Here is a 22573-nt window from a genome sequence, read left to right on the forward strand (position 1 = left end):
TGACACCTTTGAATCTTGGTGTTGGCGAAGAATATTGAATATACCATGGACTGCCAAATGAACGAACAAATCTGTCTTGGAAGAAGTACAACCAGAATGCTCCTTAGAAGCAAGGATGGCGAGACTGTGTCTTACATATTTTCGACATGTTGTCAGGAGGGATGAGTCCCTGGAGAAGGACATCATGCTTGCCACAGTACAGGGTCAGCAGAAAAGAGGAAGACTCTCAAGGAGGTGGATTGACACAGTGGCTGCAACAATGAGCTCAAGCTTAACAACGATTGTAAGGATGGCTCAGGACCGGGAAGTGTTTCGTTCTGTTGTGCATAGGGTCGCTATGCATTGGGATGGACTCAGCGGCACCTAACAACAACAACACTTCCCTAATAAACTCCATAGCTATGAGGATGGTCTGTGAGTTCCTTGAACCCAGCAGAGAAGTACAGAGTGCCATGGGAAGGACGCCTGGTATCAATCAGAATTGGTAAAAACATTGGAGGGTGGAGGTACGTTTGACCTCACCTCACAGGAACCAGCCTAAGGGCTTTGATCTTGATTGTTTGTCCTCCCCCTTGTGAAATTAGAAGAGATCAGATGTCCCCGTGCCATTTTTACAGTGCGGGTGGTGTGTTTCCCTCTGGCAACATTCATCCACTTAGGTGCAGGTGCAAAGTGGAGAGCTGAATTTAACAGAACTGTGGTTTCATCAGGTAAGTCTGAGAGAGGCAGCAAGGAGCACAGGGGTTGACTTTGAAAGGGAGTTGTTATGTTGTTGCAATATGGAACCCATGCTGAGTAAGTTGAGCAGTAAGGGCATAAGGGGGAAGGAGTAACTTTAATTCTATGATGTCCAAGGAAGTTCTGCTCTGGCTCCCCTCCCGCCCCCTGCTCTTTTGGACAGTGCCACGAGACAGTTTGCTATATGTTGGCCCCTCAAGGGCAGATGGGCCTCCATGCTGGTGTCACTCCGTCAGCTTGAGTTCATTGTGCCTGTTGTGTCAGGTGCCGTGCCTGGGACAGGGTGGGGAAGGGAGGTAAAAAATTAAAGAGATGTTTTGCTTTCCCTTGAGGTTCAAAATTGTATTCCTAAGAAGGCCTCGTTCCCTGGGCTGTCCCACAAATGGCCACTGTGGCCTTGCTTTACTTCTGGTGAGGAGAGATATCATCCAAGGGCTGACACATCCCTCCAGCTTATGCCAATGACATCAGAACCCCAGTAACCACCATGTTGGGGGACTCCCAAAGGGAAGAGGCATGGAGTGGTGACTGGAGTGGGCAAAGCACAAACCTTGGAGCTAGAAGATGTGGCCTGAATCTACTTCTGGCTGATGGTGTCACATCTGGACCTGAGTTCCTTCACCTGTGAAAAAGAGAAGTTAAACAGAAAATCTGACGTCTTATTTAGTGCTAATGTTCTGCACATAGGTAATGCCAGGTATCCTGAATGCACCCATCTTCCTTCCTAAACGTATTTTCCACAGGAGCCTCCATTTCCAGCTAAAATGCCTAGTATTTAGCCTAAGTTGCCAAAAACTTTCTAAAACAGTAAAGGATTTGATCTGAGTTAATGTGTGATGTCATCTGGGAAGTTATTTATTACTTCATCACAGGATTCATGTACTCAGTGAAAACTTCTTCCATTTACTGAGGCCAAGAATCCCTTGACTATGTAGGCACAGCATCTTGACAATGGGTTTATCACTATTGGGCACAGTCCAGAAGTATTCTGTGCAAATGGGGGAGAGGGGTTGAGTGAGCTGAGGGTCAGGGGCATAAAGGTAGAACGAGGGGATTGACTGCCTGTAGACTCACCAAAAAATACAGAGGTGATAGTAGAGATTTTAGGTTTTAGAACTCATCTATCACATGGATAAGGAAACTGAGGCCCAGAGGAGGGTGCATGGGGTCAAACTCACTCACCTTTGGAGTAGCAGAGCCGGGCTAGAGTGCACAAGTTAAGACTCCTAGCTCCACCAAAAAAACCTGTTGCCGTTGAGTTGACTCCTACTCATAGTGACCCTATACTGTGCTATTCTTTTTAAAATAATTGCACAGCTGCCCCCTCCCAGTCTTGCAAATTGAGTAATTGCCTCTCCAGTTTGCAATTCTGCATCAGGCTTGCCTAGTTATATATTGTTTGGAATTGAGTGGACATACCCATGAAAGGATTAATTTTGGTCCTAGGAATGCAGCAGGTGACAGCTTCCAGATTTGGGATTAAAAATGATATAATCTTTGACCTTGAGGAACAGGTTCACTTGTGCTTCTGTGAGCTCCCATATCACTAAGAACCACATCATCCATCCTAACAGGCCCTTTTCACTTGCCATCACAGTATTTGCTTCTAGTAAAGAAGGAGGGTCTCAAACCTCACAGGGAAGGAGCACCCGACCACCTTGGAGGCTGAGGGGCTCCAGGTTCCCATTTAGGGATCTACAAGACCTACTCATTACCTGTTGCTGTCACATTGATTCCGACTCACAGAAACCCTATAGGACACAGTAGAACTGCCCCACAGGGTTTCAGAGGCTGTAATCTTTAAGGAAGCTGACTGCCACATCTTTCTCCCACGGAGCGGCTGGTGGGTTTGAACTGCCAACTTTTTTGGTTAGCAGCGGAGCACTTTAACCACTGCACCATCAGGGCTCCTTGCACAGGCCCTAGGATGTGCTATCCTGCTGTTTCCATATTCACCACATCCTCTCTTTCTCTCTTGGCTAGGAGGTGGCTCTGCAATACACTCTGGAGAATCCAGCAGTACAGCCCCTGAAAAATCTATAATCAGTGGTAGTTAGGAAAGGAAACGAGATATTCTTCTTTTGCTTACATACATGAGATGCTTGAGTGTTCACTAATACACACAGGCAAATACAGAATCAATGGATTTCCAAAACTTAGAAGCTCCAAAGGCCTCTGGAAGACAATAGTTTTAATTTACCACCAGCCTGGACGCTGGAGCAGGGGAAGTGCTGCTGATTTCCTGAACAAAAAGGAGGGTCAGCTTTCAGGCGCAACATGCACTGTTCTGAACAGGACAAACATACAGGAGAGAAAATGTATGTGTGTGGGCGGGAATGGGGGGCAGGTGGAGAACACAGCTGTTTCCAAATAGCAGATGACCAAGAGGGCCTGTCTGACTGATACTCAGTGTGGAAAAGGACTAAAGAGTCCTGATGCAAGCCGCAGCAGAAACAAAGGCAAGGTGATCAGCAGCCACAGGGAAAGGAAAAAAGGAATTGTTTTGAATAAATGGAATCTGGGGTTCCTGACATTGTTTGACTTCAGAGGAGTAGCTTCAGGCAGAAATTCTCCCTCCCCCCAGCCCCTTCCACACATACTTAGAAGGTCTTAAACTCTTAGAAGAGTCTCTGGTAGGGCCAATGGTTTATTCTCCCACTACTAACGGAAAGGTTGGTGGTTTGAGTCCACCCCGAGGTGCCTTAGAAGAAAGGCCTTTCCATTTATTTCTGAAAAATCAGCCATTGAATACCTTATGCAGGGCGGTTCTGTTCTGACACACATGGGGTCACTATGAGTCAGAGTTAAGTCGGTGGCAACTGCAAACTCATAGGAGATTGGAGCAGGAAGGGTTAAAGGATCATTTAGTTCCCTTTCATTTTCTAGTTGGGGATACTGAGGCCAGGGGAGACGAAGTACCTTGCCCTGACCTTAGTCTTAAGGTGAGATGGGCTTTTAGGACCTTGAGTACTGCGAGTCTGGTAATAGCAGTGATGGTTTTCTTTCTGAATCCGGGTTGTTCCAATCCATCTGCAGCGTCCAGAGGAAATGGAGCAGTCTGGATTGGAGCCTTGTCTCCCAACTACTGCCCAGGACACACAGAAGAGGCTCCACATGTGAGACAGGAGAAAATGCACACAGCCAGGCAGGTGGTTACTGGGAGCTTCTTGATGACCTGTCTACTTACCTAAATATTTTGCATCCTGAAAGGGCAGATTCAGCCATGTCCCCAGGAAGCATACTCTGACCACTGTAGCCTCATGGCCTCTCTTTCTGCTGACCTCCTAAGATACATAGTACCTGTCATGGATTGAATTATGTTCCCCCCCAAAATTTGTGTCAACTTGGTTAGGCCGTGATTTCCAGTATTGCGTGGTTGTCCTCCATTTTGTGATTGTAATTTTATGTAAAAGAAGATTAGGGTGGATTGTAACAGCCTTACTAAGGTCACATCCCTTATCCAACGTAAATGGAGTGTCTTAGTTATCTAGTGCTGCTATAACAAATACCACAAGTGGATCACTTTAACAAAGAGAAGTTTATTTTCTCACAGTAAAGTAGGCTAAAAGTCCAAATTCAGGGTGTCAGCTCCAGGGGAAGGCTTTCTCTCTCTGTCGGACTTCTCCTCAATCTTCTCCCAGGCTAGGAGCTTCTCTGAGCAGGGACCCCAGGTCCAAAGGACACGCTCTGCTCCCAGCACTGCTTTCTTGGTAGTATGAGGCTGCCCTGTCTCTCTGCTAGATTCTATCTTTTATATCTCAAGGGATTGCCTCAAGACACAATCCAATCTTGTAGATTGAGTTCTGCCTCACTAACACAACTACCACCCGTCCTCCCTCATTAGCGTCATAGAGGCAGGATTTACAACGCAGAGGAAAATCACACAATACCAGGAATCATGGCCCAGCCCAACTGATATACACATTTTTGGGGGGACATAATTCAATCCATGATAAGGAGTTTCCCTGGGTTGTGGCCTGGCCCACCTTTTATCTTTTGAGAGATAAAAGGAAAGGGAAGCAAGCAGAGAGTTGATTCCGACTCATAGTGAGTAGAACTGTCCCATAGGATTTCCGAGTAGCACCTGGTGGATTCAAATTGCTGACCTTTTGGTTGGCAGCTGAGCTCTTAACCACGAAGTCACCAGGGTTTCCCACAGCTTCATAGTTTTGTAAAATTTCTACAGTTAATACTGGTATATGCCAAATCTGGAAACCCTTGTTTTCTATAATTAATTAAGATAAGAATTAACCTTTCCTGACTACTTACCTAGTGCCAGGTAGTCTATGAATATTGTCTCATTCAATCTCCCATAATAATCTAAATGGGACTGTGGCGGCTCAGTGGTAGGATTCTTACCTGCCATGCAGGAGACCTGGGTTTGATTCCCGGTCGGGGCACCTCAGGCACAGCCACCACCAGTCTGTCAGTGGAGGCTTGTGTGTTGCTATAATGCTGAACGGGTTTCAGTGGAGTTTCCAGACTAAGACAGGCTAGGAAGAAAGGCCTGGCTATCTGCTTCTGAAAAGCCAATGAAAACCCTGTGGCTCACAATGGCCCAATCTGTAACCAGTCATGGGTCTGGCACAGGACTGGGCAGCATTTCATTTCCTGTGTATGGGCTCGTGACGAGTTGGGGACTGACTTGATGGGAGCTAACAACAATATTCTCAAGAGGAGGGTCCTGTCATCTTTCTTTCTATTTTATAGAAGAAGCAACTTCCCCAAGATCACACAACTGAGTGACAACTAGGCTGAGGTCCCCCTCACCATTAAGGTATTTGACCTTGAGGAAATTAATCTCTAAGTTTATGTGTTTTCTCTGGAAAATGAGGATTGCAATAGTGTCCACCTCATGGGGTTTTTATCCGGAATGAATAAGATCTTAGGATATCATCTGGCACATAGAAAGCACTGGCACTTATTGTGTGCTGGTATTATTTTAGTTAAGATGGGGATATAATTACTTCACTCAATGATTTTTTAGAAGGAGAATTTACTGTGTCACGTGTTACAAAGTATATGCGGTCTCAACTCCAAAAAAAAAACTCCAAAGGAGGCTCTATATTAGAAAATTTCACCATTTACAGTTACAAACTGCTTTCCCTTGTCATTTCTCATTTGCTTTTGGGCACCCCAGGAGGTATTACTCTTTGCTCCATTTGGAAAAATAAAGAAATAAGTAAAAGCACAAAATCAAAGAATTTTGATAACTGTCCTACCCGTGTTTTTTATTAGGTCCATTCTTATTTATTAGAGGTCCTAACTTCCAGGCCTATGGAGATTTTGTTGTTGTATCAAAAATACAAGATGTCATTTATTTAAAGCAGAAACACTCTGCCTGCCCCTCTCCCCCCTCACCCTTCCCCAGGCTCCTGGAGAAAATCTTAGGAATTGGTCAGGGTGTATTAAAAAGGCTCCCTTGGGAAAGGAGCTCTCGTTTGAGTAAGTTGGAATTTTCATTTTATCCTAAGGTCAGTTTGCCCACCCCAGGAATGACATGTCTTTGATGAAATGTCCTGGTCTAAGATAGATAGTTGGTATGGTTTGACAGAAATGAGACATTAAAGATGGAAGATACAGCACAAAACAGATCATTTCATTCACCCAGCCCTGACAGTGGACCCCTGGAATGATCTGTCTTGTCTGGGCCACTTCTTTGGTTTCCTTGGGAAAGCCCCTGTATCACCACTGATTTCTCCTTGTCTGCCATTCCTCTGATGCTCAGTCTGAGCGGGCTCCTTTCTGAATTTCATTCCAGTTCTCTCTTCCCAGACTAATTTCAGGATGTTACATTTCACGTTTTGCAGTCTTTTATTAACCATCCATAAATGTTGATATATTTCTCCTTTAATTCCTCCTCAACTTTATAGATCTTTCAGAAATGTGCCCCATTTAGCTTTTAATACCTCAGTGGTAAAACAACCTCTTTAGCAAAATGAATTTTAGTTCTGTTGCGTTTGACAGTGAGAAATGCTTCCTTAGTAGTAAAGACTGAAAGCTGGATAGCTGGATCGGTTAAACTGCATCACGAAAGCCATTGACTCGGGGCCTTTTGAGTGTGTGTGTGTGTGGCGGGGGCGGGGGGCAATGAGAGAGGTGAGGGGTGCATGGTTCCAGGGGATCCATGTAGAGAAGCAGGCAGATCTTTCTTTGAGGATGAGAGAATGTGGGGCAGGAAGGAAGAAGAGAGCCTGGGAAGCTTCCTAGCACTCTTTGTCCAAAGCACAAGGAACATTCTGCTTCCCTATGCTTTGAGCTCTTCTCAGCTATATGAATGTATCAAACCAATAAATTACTATTAAAACAATCAGAACCATGGCCCATTTTAATAAAGCTTAATTTATATGGATGTCTGGTTTAATTTAGTCAGCCCCTTTCCCCTCTTGGTCTTGCTCACTCCCTGTACCACCCCCCAGGGTCTCCTTTGTCTTAGTCATTTGGTTGATTTCTACCAGCTGTGGGTTAACCCACTACCCTGGACTTGTAATTGCCAGCTGTTCCTTTCTCCCCGACCAGGCCTCCCAGGGTTCTTGTTCTAGGGCAAGTGCTGGGTGCCCCTGCCTGAGTCCTGCTGAGGGGTTCCCAGTTGTGTTCCCAGTGACCACGAATAGATTGCATGAATGTGTACATCCCTGTGTTAACAGTGCACAAAAGATTCTCACTCGAATGTAAATTTGTGTTTCCACTTGGAAACCAATTTTATTTTTTGCCGTTTTTCTTCTTCTTTTTTTTTTATTGGAAGATTTAGGCTATTCTAAAATTGCATTTCACGTCTGTGCCTGGTTGCCCAGTCTGTGTAACAGGGTTCTTTTGTATGAGTTGTATTTCCTGCACATTGCCTCTGAGCTTATTCCTTGCACTGAATTACTGTGCTTTGCTCTGCAATCCACAGGGCTTTTTCTTTTGAGACTCCTAAAATGTGTCCAACATGGGATTTCCATGATACTAAATTTTTTTTATGATGAAATACATCATCTACAGAGAAGAGTATATATAACATATATTTAGAGTTTAAAGAAAAATATTGAAATGAACGCGCATGTGCCCATGAGCCTGCATATAGAATAGAACAGCACCAGTACTCCTTCCTTGCCTTCCGGCCTTCCCGGGTCACATTCCCTTTCTCCTGTCTAAGGTTGAGTGGGACCTGGATTTTGTGTTAATCATATTTGTTATTGTTGTTTTCACACATGTATGTCTCTCTAAAGAATATATTTTATAGTTTTTCCTGATTTTGACTCTTACATAAGTGAAATTGTGTATATGAATTCTGTGATATTGAATGTTTTGTCTATATTATGTTTTTGAGATTCATGGAAATTTTTTTTTTCATGTATTTTCTCATTTTCACTGTGTGTGCTCCATTTTTTTTTAACTTACCACAATTTATTTATCCTTTCTACTGTTATTAGGGAAACCCTGGTGGCATAGCGCTTAAGTACTACAGCCGTTAAGCAAAAGGTTGGCAGTTTGAATCCACCAGGCACTCCTTGGAAACTCTACAGGGCCACCCTACCCTGTCCTATAGGGTCGCTATGAGTCGGAATCAACTGGAAGGCAGAGGGTTTTTGTTTTACTGTTGTTAGACATTATGTTGTTTTTAGGGTTTCATTTATTTATTTTTTTCTCTTATGTACATTGGTTTTCTGGGTTGTAGGGTCTATACAGCTACCACTTTTGCACGTATTTATTAACAAATTATTTTCCAAAGCCGTTGTGCCAATTTATCTTTCAATAAAAGTTCTCATTGCACAGTCTTGTCACTTTTGGTATTGTCCAATGTCTTAATTTTTGTCCATCCTGTGGTTGTGTAGTTGTATCTCACCAAGATTTTAATTTGCATTTTGGTGATTACTAATGAAATTTAGTATCTTTTCATATGTTTATTGACCGTTGGTGTTTTGTCTTCTGGAAAATATGTGTTCATGACTTTTGCCAATTTTTCTATTTTTTTAAAATAATTTTTATTGTGCTTTAAGTGAAAGTTTACAAATCAAGTCAGTCTCTCACACAAAAACCCATATACACCTTGCTACACACGCCCAATTACTCTCTCCCTAGTGAGACAGCCCGCTCTCTCCCTCCACTCTCTCTTTTTGTGTCCATTTCTTCGGTTTCTAACCCCCTCCACCCTCTCATCTCCCCTCCAGGCAGGAGATGCCAACATAGTCTCAAATGTCCACCCGATCCAAGTCTATTTCTTTTTGAATTACAGAAGTTTTGTTCTTTTTCCACTTAAATATAAATCCCGTATTATTTTATGTGTTGCAAATATTTTTGTCCTAGTGTGTGGCTTGTTTCTTTCTCTTTCTAGTTGGTATCTTTCATTGAACTTAAATTCTAATTTTTAACATAGTTGAATCTATCAATTTTTTCTTTTATGAGTTTTGTTTTTTGAGTCTAGTTTAAGAAAACTTTTCTTATGCTGCAGTCCTAAAGGTCTTCTGTATTTTCTTCTAAAAGTTTTTAAAGGTTTGTATTTTGCATTTACATCATAATTCTAGCTGCAACTGATATTTGCAAATAGTGGGAAATAGAAATCCAATTTATATATATTTTTCTATATGGGTAACTAATTGCCCCACCATTATTTATTGAATAGAGCATGCTTTACTCACAAAGCCAGCTCCATCGTGTATTAAGTTTCTAAGTTTCTGGGATCTCCATTCTGTTGTATTCATCTGTCTGCCCTAGTCCCAAAACTATACAATCTTATAAGTAGAAAAGACTTACAGACTTTATAATAATTCTTATTTATGTTAGGATCCACAACCTTGTCCTTCTTCTGTGTTAATGTGTTGGCTCTTCCAAAAGTTTTTTTTCTTAGATACAGATGTGGGAATCAGATTGAAAAATAAACTTGTGGAATTTTTTTTTTTTTGAACTGAATTGCATGTAAAAATCCATTTGGGAGAATTGACATCCATGAATGAATAAAATGTATCTCTATATTTATTTAGGTTCTTTTTGTCTGCTTCAATAACATTTTTTAATTTTCTCCATAAAGATTTCATTTTGTACACCTTTTGATAGATTTATTCCTTGTACTTTTTACTGTCTTGATGATATGTAACACACAGTCATACACATATACACATACATTATATTTTAGGTTGCTTTCTTACTGCTTCAGAGGTATGCAGCTGAGTTTCATAGATTGATCTTACGACATTGCTAAAAAAAAAAAAGTTTTTTTTTTTTAATTGCTAAAGTATCTTATTAATTCTAATAAGTAATCTCTACAGTTTTGGGGGCCTTCTTTGTAGATAATCACATCACCTGCAAATAAAGACAATCACTGAGCTACCTAGAATGCAGTACTATGGTGACTAGAAGACTAGAAGTAGTGCCAATAAACTTTTTCTGTCTTGGTTATCATTTAAAAAGAGAATACTTTTAATATTTCACCATGAAATGTAGAGTTTCCTCCAGTTTTTGGTCCATGCCTTTTGTCAGATAAAGGAAATCACATCTATTTCAGATTTTCATAAGTTTTATTTTTTTAATCATTAATTTTATCAAATGAGCTTTCTGCATTTATCAAGATCTTTATAGTCTTTTCTTTACTCTCGTAATATGGTAAATCACACCAATGCATCTTCTAATATTAAAACTATGGTGCATTCTGGGGTTAAATCTAATTTGTTAAAAACGTACCATCTTTTTTATACATTGCTGAATTTTGTTTGCTAATATACGCAAAGATCTTGCATCTAAATTTGTGAGTGAAATTGGTCTGTAATTTTCATGTCTCATACTGCCCTTGTTGCATTTTGAATTTGTAGCTTGACAAGTAGTAGTTAATAAATTAGGCAATGTTCCCTCTTTATATTCTCTGAAGAAAATGTGTAAAAAATGATGTTACCTACCATTTCTTAGATATTTGGTAGGGCTTGTCTATAAAACCCTCTGGACCTGGTGTGTTTTTGACGGGTAGATTGTTACCTAGTGATTCATTTTCAATAATGGTGAGGCAGGGGTGATAGGCAGAATGTTCAGTGATTTGGCTCAGAAACTGGACTAGTCAGGATAGAGGCTGACCAACAGCCCTGAAGTAAGATCTGTAGACCCGTGCTGTGCCTACAGTTGATGGGTCGTAGGGAAGATTAAGGAGTCCTGGAGGGGAGGGGGCAAAGTCGTGCCAAATGTGATTGGGGCTTAAGGTAAGGACTCTTAAAAGCCAGTGCGTAGATGTTTCAATACTTAACAATATGTAGGACCAGCAATGTGTGCTGGCTGAATAGAAGTCCACTTTATCAATTGGCTTTTATCTTTTGTAATTTTTACTTTTCTAATATGATTTGAAATATTTTTTCAACTTACTGGTATAAATTTACTGTAAAATCTACTTAATGTCTGTTTAACCCTTTGTGCATCCGTGACCATGTTCCTCTTTTTATTCCAGTATTATGCTTTTGGGCCCCCTCTCTCTCTGTCTTTGTCTCCCTCACTTCCTCTTTCCGTAACTGGCTTTCCAAATGGTGCGTCCATTTTATTAGACTTTATAAGAAACCAGCTTTTAGTTTGTTGATCCTTTCCATTTTATGTTTGTTTTCTATTTCAGTAGTTTCAGCTCTTTTTTTTATCTTCTACTTTCTTTGTGTGTGTGTGTATACTCTTTTCCTAACTTAAATACTTACCTTATTGTCTTTCTTGATTAATATTATAAGCATTAATTTAAATTTCGCTCCATGTCTTGCAGTCCCAGCATCTCCCAAGTTTGACATTTGGTGTTTTCATTGGCATTCAGTCCAAAAATGTTATGAACTGAGAGAGGATCTCCAGATGTTTAGTACTAGACAACAAGTCATGAATGGTCCTTTTAAACATCTCTCTAGGAACCAGGAAAGGAGTGATTATTTAATCTTATAATTAGAAACTGATTTAAGTGAGTTTTTAAATTAAGAGAGTCCTTTGTTTCTCATTGCATTTGCCAAAATATGGGACATGAGTTTATTAAACAAAGGCACAGCTTTTTTTTTTTTTAGACAATCTGTTAAAAAGAAATAGGATAGAATCACTTAAGGAGGCTAGGTATCACCTCATCTCCTCCTTTAACTCTTCCCTCTGATGAAATGCAATATGATGAGAAACACATCAGGGAGTGTAAGGAATTTGGTCACATCACACAGTGATGTTACCTCGAAATGATGCTAAATGTCCAGAAAAAAAAAAAAAAACTCATTGCTGTTGAGTCAATTTTGACTCGTAGTGACCCTATAGAACAGAGCAGACTTGCTCCAAGGAGTGCCTGGTGAATTTGAACTGCCAACCTTTTGGTTAGCAAGCATAGCACTTAACCACTATGCCACCAGGGTTTCCAAATATCCAGACAGCCTTCTTTTTCACGTTTTCTCTAGATTCTAGCATTGGACACACATAATTCAAGTCAGCACAACATCTGCAAAGGAAAGTTATGTAGACACCCCAGGGACCTAGATTAATTACCTTCCTGACTGCATTTATAGCGAATCAGCAGCAACTTCAAATAATAAAATAGCCCTGAACTGGTGATTTCTTAAGTGTTTACTAACGATGTGGTACCCAAAAAATGGGGAAAAAAAAATCAATTAAAAGCATATGTTGAATGGCACAATCTCTCATCAAACATTGTGTGTCACAGGGAAACTAAAACAAGAACTATAAAGTATACTTCCAGCCTATAAGGAAGTTATAATTTAGTTATGAAGATTAGATGGATAGGTTAATACTTAGAGAAAAAATAATCCATTATACTGCGAGATACTGAATATTTATCCTACTTATATAAATGTATAACATAAATCGAAAAACAAATTCCATGCAAAGATTTTTACTTGTTTTGATCTCCAGTGTCTAGAACAGTTCTGAGCATGTAGTAGGCATTAGATTACTTATTGAATTAACTTAAAAGGGATTTCAAGTCAGACACAGTTTTCTTTTACTATTTTGAGCTGCGTTACTTACCTCACCTCAGTCTTACCATTTGTAAAATGGGGGTGACAACAGTACCACCCTCATAATTATAATTATGAGGAATAAATCAGGTAATATATACAAATACTTAGACCAGCACATGGACAATAGCAAACACCTAATAAATGGCATGTATTTTCATATATTATCTGCTTATTAACATACCTACTTTAAAACATTTTGCTTAGTAGAAATCACTATTGAACTCAAAAAATTATTACTTATTTCAGAAATATCTTATAATTGTGCTTGTCAGTAGTTAAGAGGGCACTTTCCTCAACCAAGACAAATTCATGAGCTTGAATAATATTGTAAGAAATAAGATACATTGATTTCATAAAACCCATGGAATTCTCATTTCACATATAATACTGTATTATATTAATGGCATTATTAGGTAGAATTATATCAGCAACGATATCTGTATAATCACAAAATAATTATAATTAACCCCCAAATTTTCTTTACTGTGATTCTGCATGGCTATAAGTGGTCATGTCCTGGAAGTGTCAGTTCAAGAACTAACTTAAACATTCCAGGGAATAGAAGTGACCAATATTCCCAGTCATGTCCAATTGTGCTGCTGGCATAGAAACACAGAGTGATGATGCTAAAAAAAAAAAAAAAAGTCAGCACATTTTCAATTCAGATTGACACAATTCAAGAGATAGACGTAACTGACATTTGTTCAATAATGTTCAAGTGTGTCAAAGAATCTGTGAAAAAAACTTGATATCTCTAGTCAGCTTAAAGTCAAGCACTACACTGGGAAAATATGTTTCAGGAAGATGCAGATGTTCCCAGATCAATTTTTTTTTTTTTTTTTAAGTTGAGGAAGATGTTCAACTGATGGAACACCCAGAGCATCGCTCAGGCTTCCCTCTTGGTAATCCATCAGTCAACCCATCAATCACCTGTCCAAGAAAAAATCCTGGACATGCTTTCTTTAATTGTTTGTTTGTTTGGAATTTGGTCTTGGACAATGTATTGGCAGAAATGAGATCTCTACTGATATATTCAAGACCCACCCCCCCAAAAAAAACACACGAGCCTAACCTTTTCTGGTTGTATTTACTGCCATTTAGATACCTATTCTATAGCTATCTAGGACCTTTGATTTTTTTCTGGACTTGGCCATGTTTTTCCTCTTCAGGGTCTTTCACCACATAGAACATTCTCCTGTTATCTCTTTGGTTGTTAACATCCGTTGAACTCCATCTCAAATAATGCCTTCTTTATAGCCTTTCTTTATTCCACAACCAGATATAATTTCTTCTTATGAAATGCTCTCACTAACAGATTGTAAGATCCTACATGGTGAGACCTCTTTTCACTTATATGTGTATTCCCTCTAGACACTAACTCAAGACTTTCCCATTTAAGGCACTACATTAGTGACCGGTTACCTTCCCCTTCAAATATCCTCAACCTTTGCCATATAACTTGGCAGTGCCCTTTCACTATGTCAAAGGCATAATTCTGAGTACCTTGTCTTGGCCACGTGACTTGCTGTGGCCAATGGCATGTTAGTAGATGTGATGGGAGCTGAGACTTGAAAAGTGCTTGTGTGACTGAGCTCCTTATTCTTGCACTTCTGAGAGCACCATGAGAAGATCATTCTCAGCATGAGAACGAGAGACATGTGGAGCAGACTGGCTTCAGCTAAGGTGCTCCAGCCAAGACTAGCCTAGAGCAGACCCCCTAGACCATCCACAGAGATAGAAGCAAGCTCGGTCAGGATTAGGGAAAGTTCAAACACCTGTGAGAAATAAATATTTATTGTTCCAGGCCACTGAGTTTTTGTTGTTGTTTGTTGGACAGCAATTTTGTAACAATAGCCAACTGATGCACAACTCAATACATGTCTTCATATCTGTTGAATTGAGACTATTTTCTAGATTCCATAATTAAGTATTAAAGGACAAATTTATACACATTGAATGTGGTGAACAGGGATTGCTGGGAGACATTATGGATTTATTAAATGTATAATATAATGAGACTAACTTTGGGCTAAAGGGATGCTGTGTTTCTAATAAATGTGAATTTTAGAGAAGATGACCTTTTGGACAGTGTGGAGAGCTAGGAAAAGGATGTCACTTGCTTAATTGGATCTGGAATTGGTAAATGGACATATCTCTGAAATAGCGGAATGACAGATGTCAGTACGGAAGATTTTTAAGCGGAGTGTCAGAGTCTCCACCACCGGCCATATCTACACTGATCCCCAGTTATTCATGTTCCTTTGAAGCGTGGAGCCCAGAGACAAGCCCCGTATGTGAGGGACCATTGTCAGCTGTAAGTGCTGGAGAAATACAAGGTGGTGTTGGTGATGCTGAAGATGCTGACAACTCACGTTCTTTCCAACTCTGGCTTTCTCTGATTTTATTTCACTACACTGAGTTCGAACTTTAAAATTCCTGTTCTGCCTCTTTATGAGAGTCATATCAAGGTGAAGATTTTTGACATGAATACCATAGAAATAAAATAAAATGACTATAAATGTCAGACAAGAGAACAGACCATTTCTCTTTATTCTGAAAGCTAAGACCCTGTTCTCTCAAAGCTCCACCAGTGGCCTTATATTTATGAAAAGTACATTTACCATTGACATCTCATTTCATCCCCATCTTAGCCTTGTGAGGTAAATAAGGGTATACATTAGCATTTTCCCCCATTCAACAGATGGTGTCTTTGCAACCCAGCCAGACTAAGTGACTTTCCCCAAGGCTCTACAAGCAGTGAGTGGGTAGAGCTGGGTAAGAATTCAGGTCTGCTGCCCTGTGGCATATACCACTAGACCATATTGCCTCTTACAAACACATATATCAGGCTTGTTCCAAAAACCTAATGTGAGCCGAAGAAAAACTTTCAGTCACCACACTTACCATTACCCTGATGGAAGCTGTCACAGATGGCCTTGGTGCCAAGAGTCAGGATGCACTTGGCCCATGGATAAGATTTAAGTTGTGAAAGAGTTTGACTGCTGAACTCAGGTGCCTCTGGGTTGTGAGACTGCATCTGCTGGCCAGGAACGGAGGCAGAACGAAGTGTGCATCTAAATTACTGTCACTTGTTATTGATTTACTGATGGCTTCTAAAAATGTCACATTTGAACTGTCAGTGAATTTGCCGACTGTTGGCACGAGTGATGAAAGCAAGTGTGAACCATAATTGATTAGGCCTCATTTGCTTATCCATATTATGCTAATTAGTTCTGCAATCTTTCCCTTTGTACCATCACCCAGTGACAGAGTAAATCAGGGTGATTGGGATGCAGATAGGATTACAGGCAAGGATGTGAGATTGAACAGGCTCCAGCTTATCCAAGAGAAAGTTTGTTTCTTTAATATATTTCTCTCTAGAAATAAAGCTTTATATGATTCTCCTTTTTGGTGTTTTCTCTGGCCTGATTTTATTGCAAATAATATTAGCTCTCTGGACCCACAGTTTGAATACCCTGTCTAGCCCCATCATCTGGTTAGTGATGGTGTTATGGAATAGGGCCAGAGTGAGGAATTCTTTGACAAGAAAGTAGGGCACAGTACAGGCAAATGGGGAAGACTCCTGGTAGACCAGGAGAGCCTGAGTTTATTCTTGCTGACCTCCACCTGCCCCTAGAAAGTGAAGATTGTCTCCCATTTCTGAAGAAGTTAGCTGGGCTCCCGCGGCTGAACCGCACTGGAGTGCGGGACTTTTAGATAAATGTTTCAGTGGCAACACTTAGTGAAGCTTCCCTGGAGCACACGGGCCTAAGGGGATCCCAGTGCTGTGTAGGGGGAGTCTGAGCTATTAATCAACAAACATTTGTTGAGCACCCCCTAAGTGCCAAGGCCTAGAGTATCTGAAAATGTGGCCATAGGGCAATCTGTATAACAATTTCCTAAAATGCTTGTTAAAAACACAGGTTTTTAAACCCTACCCCGGCACCTCCTGAACCAATCTCTGGCACTGACATCTGGGTATCTCTATTTTTAATAAGTTTTCCAGGAGATTCTTAGTCAAATTAAAGTGAAAGGATTATGGTCTTAGTATGATTCTGTAATACACATGTGGTGTATTCTGGCTACAATTAAAGTCTAGGTGGGTATCATGGACTGAATTATGTCCCCCCAAAAATGTGTGTATCGATTTGGTTGGGCCATGATTCCCAGTATTGTGTGGTTGCCCTCCATTTTGTGGTTGTAATTTTACGTTAAATAGGATTAGTGTGGGATTGTAACACCCTTACACAGGTCACATCCCTGATCCAACATAAAGGGAGTTTCCCTGGGGTATGGCCTGCACCAACTTTTATCTCTTAAGAGATAAAAAGGCCAGGGAAGCAAGCAGACAGGGGACCTCATACCACCCAGGAAGAAGCACAGGGAGCAGAGTATGTCCTTTGGATCTGGGGTTCCTCTGCAGAGAAGCACCTAGTCGGGGGAAAGATTGATGAGAAGGCCAACAGACAGAGATAGCCTTCCCCTGGAGCTGACACCCTGAATTTGGACTTCTAGCCTAGTAGATGTGAGAAAATAAATTTATCTTTGTTAAAGCCATCCACTTGTGGTATTTCTGTTATAGCAGCCATAGGTGTCTAAGACTGTGGGATAGTAGTAATAAAAAAAATTCTAATAAAATCATTTTAAAACGATCAAATCTCAGGGGAGGGACAAAGACATTAGAAAGCATCTAGTGTAGTACTTTGCGAACAATTTTTTACAAAAAAAATTCCATAACTACCTTAGTTACCTAGTGCTGCTATAACAGAAATACCGTGAGGGGATGGCTTTAACAAACAGAAATTTATTCTCTCACAGTCTAGTAGGCTAAAAGTCCAAATGCAGGGCTTCAGCTCTAGAAGAAGGCTTTCTGTCTGTGTTGTCTCTGGGCGAAGGTCCTTGTCATCAATCTTCCCCTGGTCTAGGAGCTTCTCAATGCCGGGATCCCAGGTCCAAAAGACGCACACCCCTCCTTGTTCTTCATTGGTAGTGGTATGAGATCCCTTGTCCCTCTGCTCTCTTCTCTTTTATATCTCAAAAGAAATTGACTCAAGATACAACCTAATTTTATAGATTGAGTCCTACATCGTTAACATAACTGCCTCTAATCCTGCCTCATTAACATCTTAGAGGTAAGATTTACAACACATGGAAAAATCACATCAGATGACAAAATGGTGGACAATCACACGATACTGAGAATCAAGGCCTAGCCTAGTTGACACATATTTTGCAGGGACACAACTGAATCCATAACAATAACTAACCAACAAATACACTGTTCTAGTAGAAATGGACAGAGGTACCTGTAGCTTTGTCATTTCAGGCACCCCCTGTCTTCTCCTGTGCCCTGCAGGATCTCTCAGAGGAAGCTGATGTTTCCCCTGAAGGATACTTAGAAAAACAACAATTGTGAAGAAAAAAAGTCTACGCAACCAATAATGGAAATGCAAATTAAAATAACAACATTTTACCCTTTGCATTGGCAAAAATGCAAGTGAATTGGTTAGATTGCAAGGCACAGGGTACTCTTGCATATTGCTAGTGGAAACAGAAGTTATCACAGCAGCTTTGAAAAGTTCTGAAAATATATATTAAAAATAAAACTACAACTATTCTTTGATTCATCAATCTCACTCTTGGGAATTTATCCCACAGAACTAAAAGTGCTAGAACTCATAAGGGTGTTTACTGCAGCAGCGTTTTCAGTGGGTACACACCGAAAACAAATGCTTATCAATAAGGAAATGGATTTGTAGTCTATCCGTGTGGTGACGTGTTATGCAGTCATTAGACAGTTTAAGGCAGACCTATCCCAGCCGGTTTGGAGAGATTACCAGCATGCATTTTCAAGAGGAAACAGATAAATTTGATAATACCAGATTTTGGATTGTCGTGTAAATCCTTTGTGTGGGTGTATTTTATTGTGTATGTATACTGTTACATGAGCATGAAGAAAGTTGCAAAGTTGTTAATGTTCTTACTGTTTGGTCATTTGTTGGGGGGGTCAGGGAGGAGAGAGATAACGGGAAAACTATTTAAAAATAGAGATCACAACATAAACAACACAAGCTATGTGTGGTTCTGGTGCGTACATGCAGAGTCGAATGATAGGCATCAAAGTGATTAACAGTCACGAATAGACATATGCACAATAGAACCCATGTTCACTGCAGCATTGTTCACAACAGCAAAAAGATGGAAACAACCTAGATGCCCATCAACAGATGAATGGATAAACAAACTGTTGTACTACACACAATGGAGTATTATACAATGATAAAGAACAAAGATGAATCTGTGAAGCATCTCATAACGTGAATGAGTCTGGATGGCATTATGCTGCGTGAAATAAGTCAATCACAAAAGGACAAATATAATATGAGACCACTACTGTAAAAACTCATGAAAAGGTTTACACACAAAAAGAAACAATCTTTGATGGTTATAAGGGGGGGGGGTGGGGATGGAACAGCACTAAATAGACAGTAGATAAGTGGTAACTTGGTGAAGGGTAAGACAGTATACAATGCTGGGGAAACCAGCACAACTTTTACAAAGCAAGGTCATGGAAGTTCCACAGACATATCCAAACTCCCTGAGGGAGGGTGCTGGGCTGAGAGCTGCGTCTCAGGGTATATCTAGCTCAATTGGCATAACGTAGTTTATAAAGAAAATGTTCTACACTTTACTTTGGTGAGTAGCATCTGAGGTCTTAAAAGCCTGTGAGCAGCCATCTAGGATGTTCCACTGGTCTCACCCCTTCAGGAACAAGGAAGAGTGAAGAAAGCTAGAAATACAAGGGAAAGATTAGTCCAAAGGACTAATGGACCACATCTCCCACAGTCGCCACCAGCCTAAGCCCAGTACAACTAGATGGTGCCTGGTTACCACCACTGACTGCTCTGACAGGGATCGCAATAGAGGGTCCCAGTCAGAGCTGGAGACAAACGTAGAACAAAATTCTAACTCAAAAAGAAAGACCAGACTTGCTGACCTGACAGAGTCTGGAGAAACCCTAAGAGTATGGGACCCAGACACCCTTTCAGCTTAGTAATGATGTCGCTTCTGAGGTTCACCCTTCAGCCAAAAAGCAGACAGGCCCATAAAACAAAATGAGACTGAAGGGCACACCAGCCTTGGGGCAAGGACTAGAAGGCAGGAGGGGGCAGGAAAACTGGTAATAGGGAACTCAAGGTTGAGAAGGAAGAGTATTGACAGGTCGTGGGGTTGTTAACCCCTGTCATACAATAATATGTGTACTACCTGTTTAATGAGAAACTGGTTTGTTCTATAAACCTTCATCTAAAGCACAATAAAAAAAGAGAAAAAAGAAAACAAAAGAAAAGTGATTAACAGTGATGAGATTTCAGGTGAGTTTTACTTTCTTCATTATGCTTTTATGTTGTGTTTGATTAAAAAAAAAACCTATTGTGAGGAATAAAGGCAAAACACTGCTTTTGTTTACACTCGTCATTTCGTAAATAAGGAATCTAAATGCCTGAGAAATGTGGGTGAGGCCCTGTTACCTCTGGTGGATTGGTAATCGAATGATAGAGCGTGGATCAGAACTTTGTTTCCCATGAGAAGTACGGGTCAGCACTATTTGTTGATGCAATAACATCCTGAATCATCCCCTGCATTAAGCTCCTGGGGGCAGGCACCAAGTCTCACTCATCATCTAGTTTCTAGTGCCTTGTACATAAACCCTAGTCATCTTTGGTAGAAAACAAAGGAATCCAATATAGAAATAAAACAGCCATAAATATTATTTTAAAAGGTGCATGTGGGGAAAGGATGAAATGAATTTCTATCTATTTTGTAATGTATTTTTATGGATGTTTATCCATAAACAATTCTTATTGGTTTAAAACTGGAACAATGGAATTTATTTCATCTGTTCAACTGCTATTCAAGCATTTCCATAGAATTCAAGAGACTGTGAGACATGAGATGGTAGATTTCATTAACATGTCAAATGACTCAAGCACTAAGATCCATAAAAAGTTTGAATGCTAGTCTGATTTAACATCCATGGAACTTTTAGATTCTAAATGGTTTTCTTACCATACTGAATCATAGGATTATAGTTACAAAGTTACAAGATACACTTTGAATACCGTGAATATTTTATAATGCTACCAATCTCTGACCCTTGGAAACAATTTCACAGAATAAGGCACCTCTTCAAAGGAGTTCTCAAAACAATACTACCAATTCTATTCAAAGCTACCAAACCTATTGTTTTAAAGTTACTTTTTTTATTTTTATCACTCTTATTATTAACATAAAAAATAATTATTTAGGCAATTAAAAGATGGCCAGTTTAATTATTATAATAACAAGAGCAAAATCAGGATTCAAACTCTGGGCAGTTAGACTCCAAAGCCCATACTCCTGGCTATTCTGCTATATGGTAATACTGGTAACCGTTAAAGTGTGTCAATTCAAACTTTATTAAACATAAGTTGAATCAACTGTATGGTGGCCTGGTCAACTTGGTTGGTGATTCCAGTTCATCTGGCTCTGGAGTCAGATATCCACTAATAGGCTGCATTCTACTTTTAGTTAATCTTAGACTAATTCCATTTCCTCACTTGAAAAATGGGGATAATAATATGACTTACTCTCATAGACCATATGATTTCCCCCACTATGCTGGGAACAACCACTTGAAGACGAATGGTGTTGCATTCATCCTCAAAAAGAACATTTCAAGATCTATCCTGAAGTACAACACTGTCAGTGATAGGATAATATTCATATGCCTACAAGGAAGACCAGTTAATGTGACTATTATTCAAATTTGCGCACCAAGCACTAAGGGCAAAGAGGAAGAAAATGAAGATTTTTACCAGTTTCAGCTGTCTGAAATGATCAAACATGCAATCAGAATGCACTGATAATTAATGGTGTTCGGAATGTGAAAGTTGAAAACAAAGAAAAAGGATCAGTAGTTGGAAAATATGGCCTTGGTGATAGAAACGATGCTGGAGATCCCATGATTGAATTTTGCAAGACCATCGACTTCTTCATTTTCACCAACATAAACAGCATCTATATAGATGGACCTCACCAGTTAGAATACACGGGAATCAAATCAACTACATCTGTGGAAAAAGACGATGGAAAAGCTCAATGTCATCAGTCAGAACAAGGCCAGGGGCTGACTGCAGATCAGACTATCACTCATAAGCAAGTTCAAGTTGAAACTGAAGAAAATTAGAACAAGTCAACAAGAGCCAACGTGTGACCTTGAGTATACCCCACCTGAACTTGGAGACTGTCTCAAGAATAGATTTAATGCACTGAACACTAATGACCAAAGACCAGACAAGTTTTGGAATGATCTCAAGGACATAATACGCGAAGAAAGCAAGAGGTCATTAAGAAGACAGGAAAGAAAGAAAAGACCTAAACAGATGTCAGAAGAGGCTCTGACTCTTGCCCTTGAATATTGAGTAGCTAAAGTCAAAGGAAAAAATGATGAAGTAAATGAGCTGAACAGAAGATTTCAATGGGTGGCTTGAAAAGACAAAGTAAAGTATTATGACGACATGTACAAAGATCTGGAAATAGAAAATCAAAAGGAAGGAACATGGTTAGCATTTCTCAAGCTGAAAAATTTGAAGAAAAAATTCAAGTCTTGAGTTGCAACACTGAAGAATTCTATGGGGAAAATATTAAATGATGCAGGAAGCATCAAAAGATGGAAGAAATATACAGAGTCATTATACCAAAAAGAACTGGTATACCATTTCAGGAGGTAACATATGATCAGGAACCAATGGTACTCAAGGAAGAAGTCCAAGCTGTACTGTAGGCATTGGTGAAAAACAACACTCCAGAAATTAACAGAATACCAATTGAGATGTTTCAACAAACGGATACAT

Source organism: Loxodonta africana, chromosome 3, assembly GCF_030014295.1.
Source record: "Loxodonta africana isolate mLoxAfr1 chromosome 3, mLoxAfr1.hap2, whole genome shotgun sequence".
NCBI classification, from domain to species: Eukaryota; Metazoa; Chordata; class Mammalia; order Proboscidea; family Elephantidae; genus Loxodonta; species Loxodonta africana.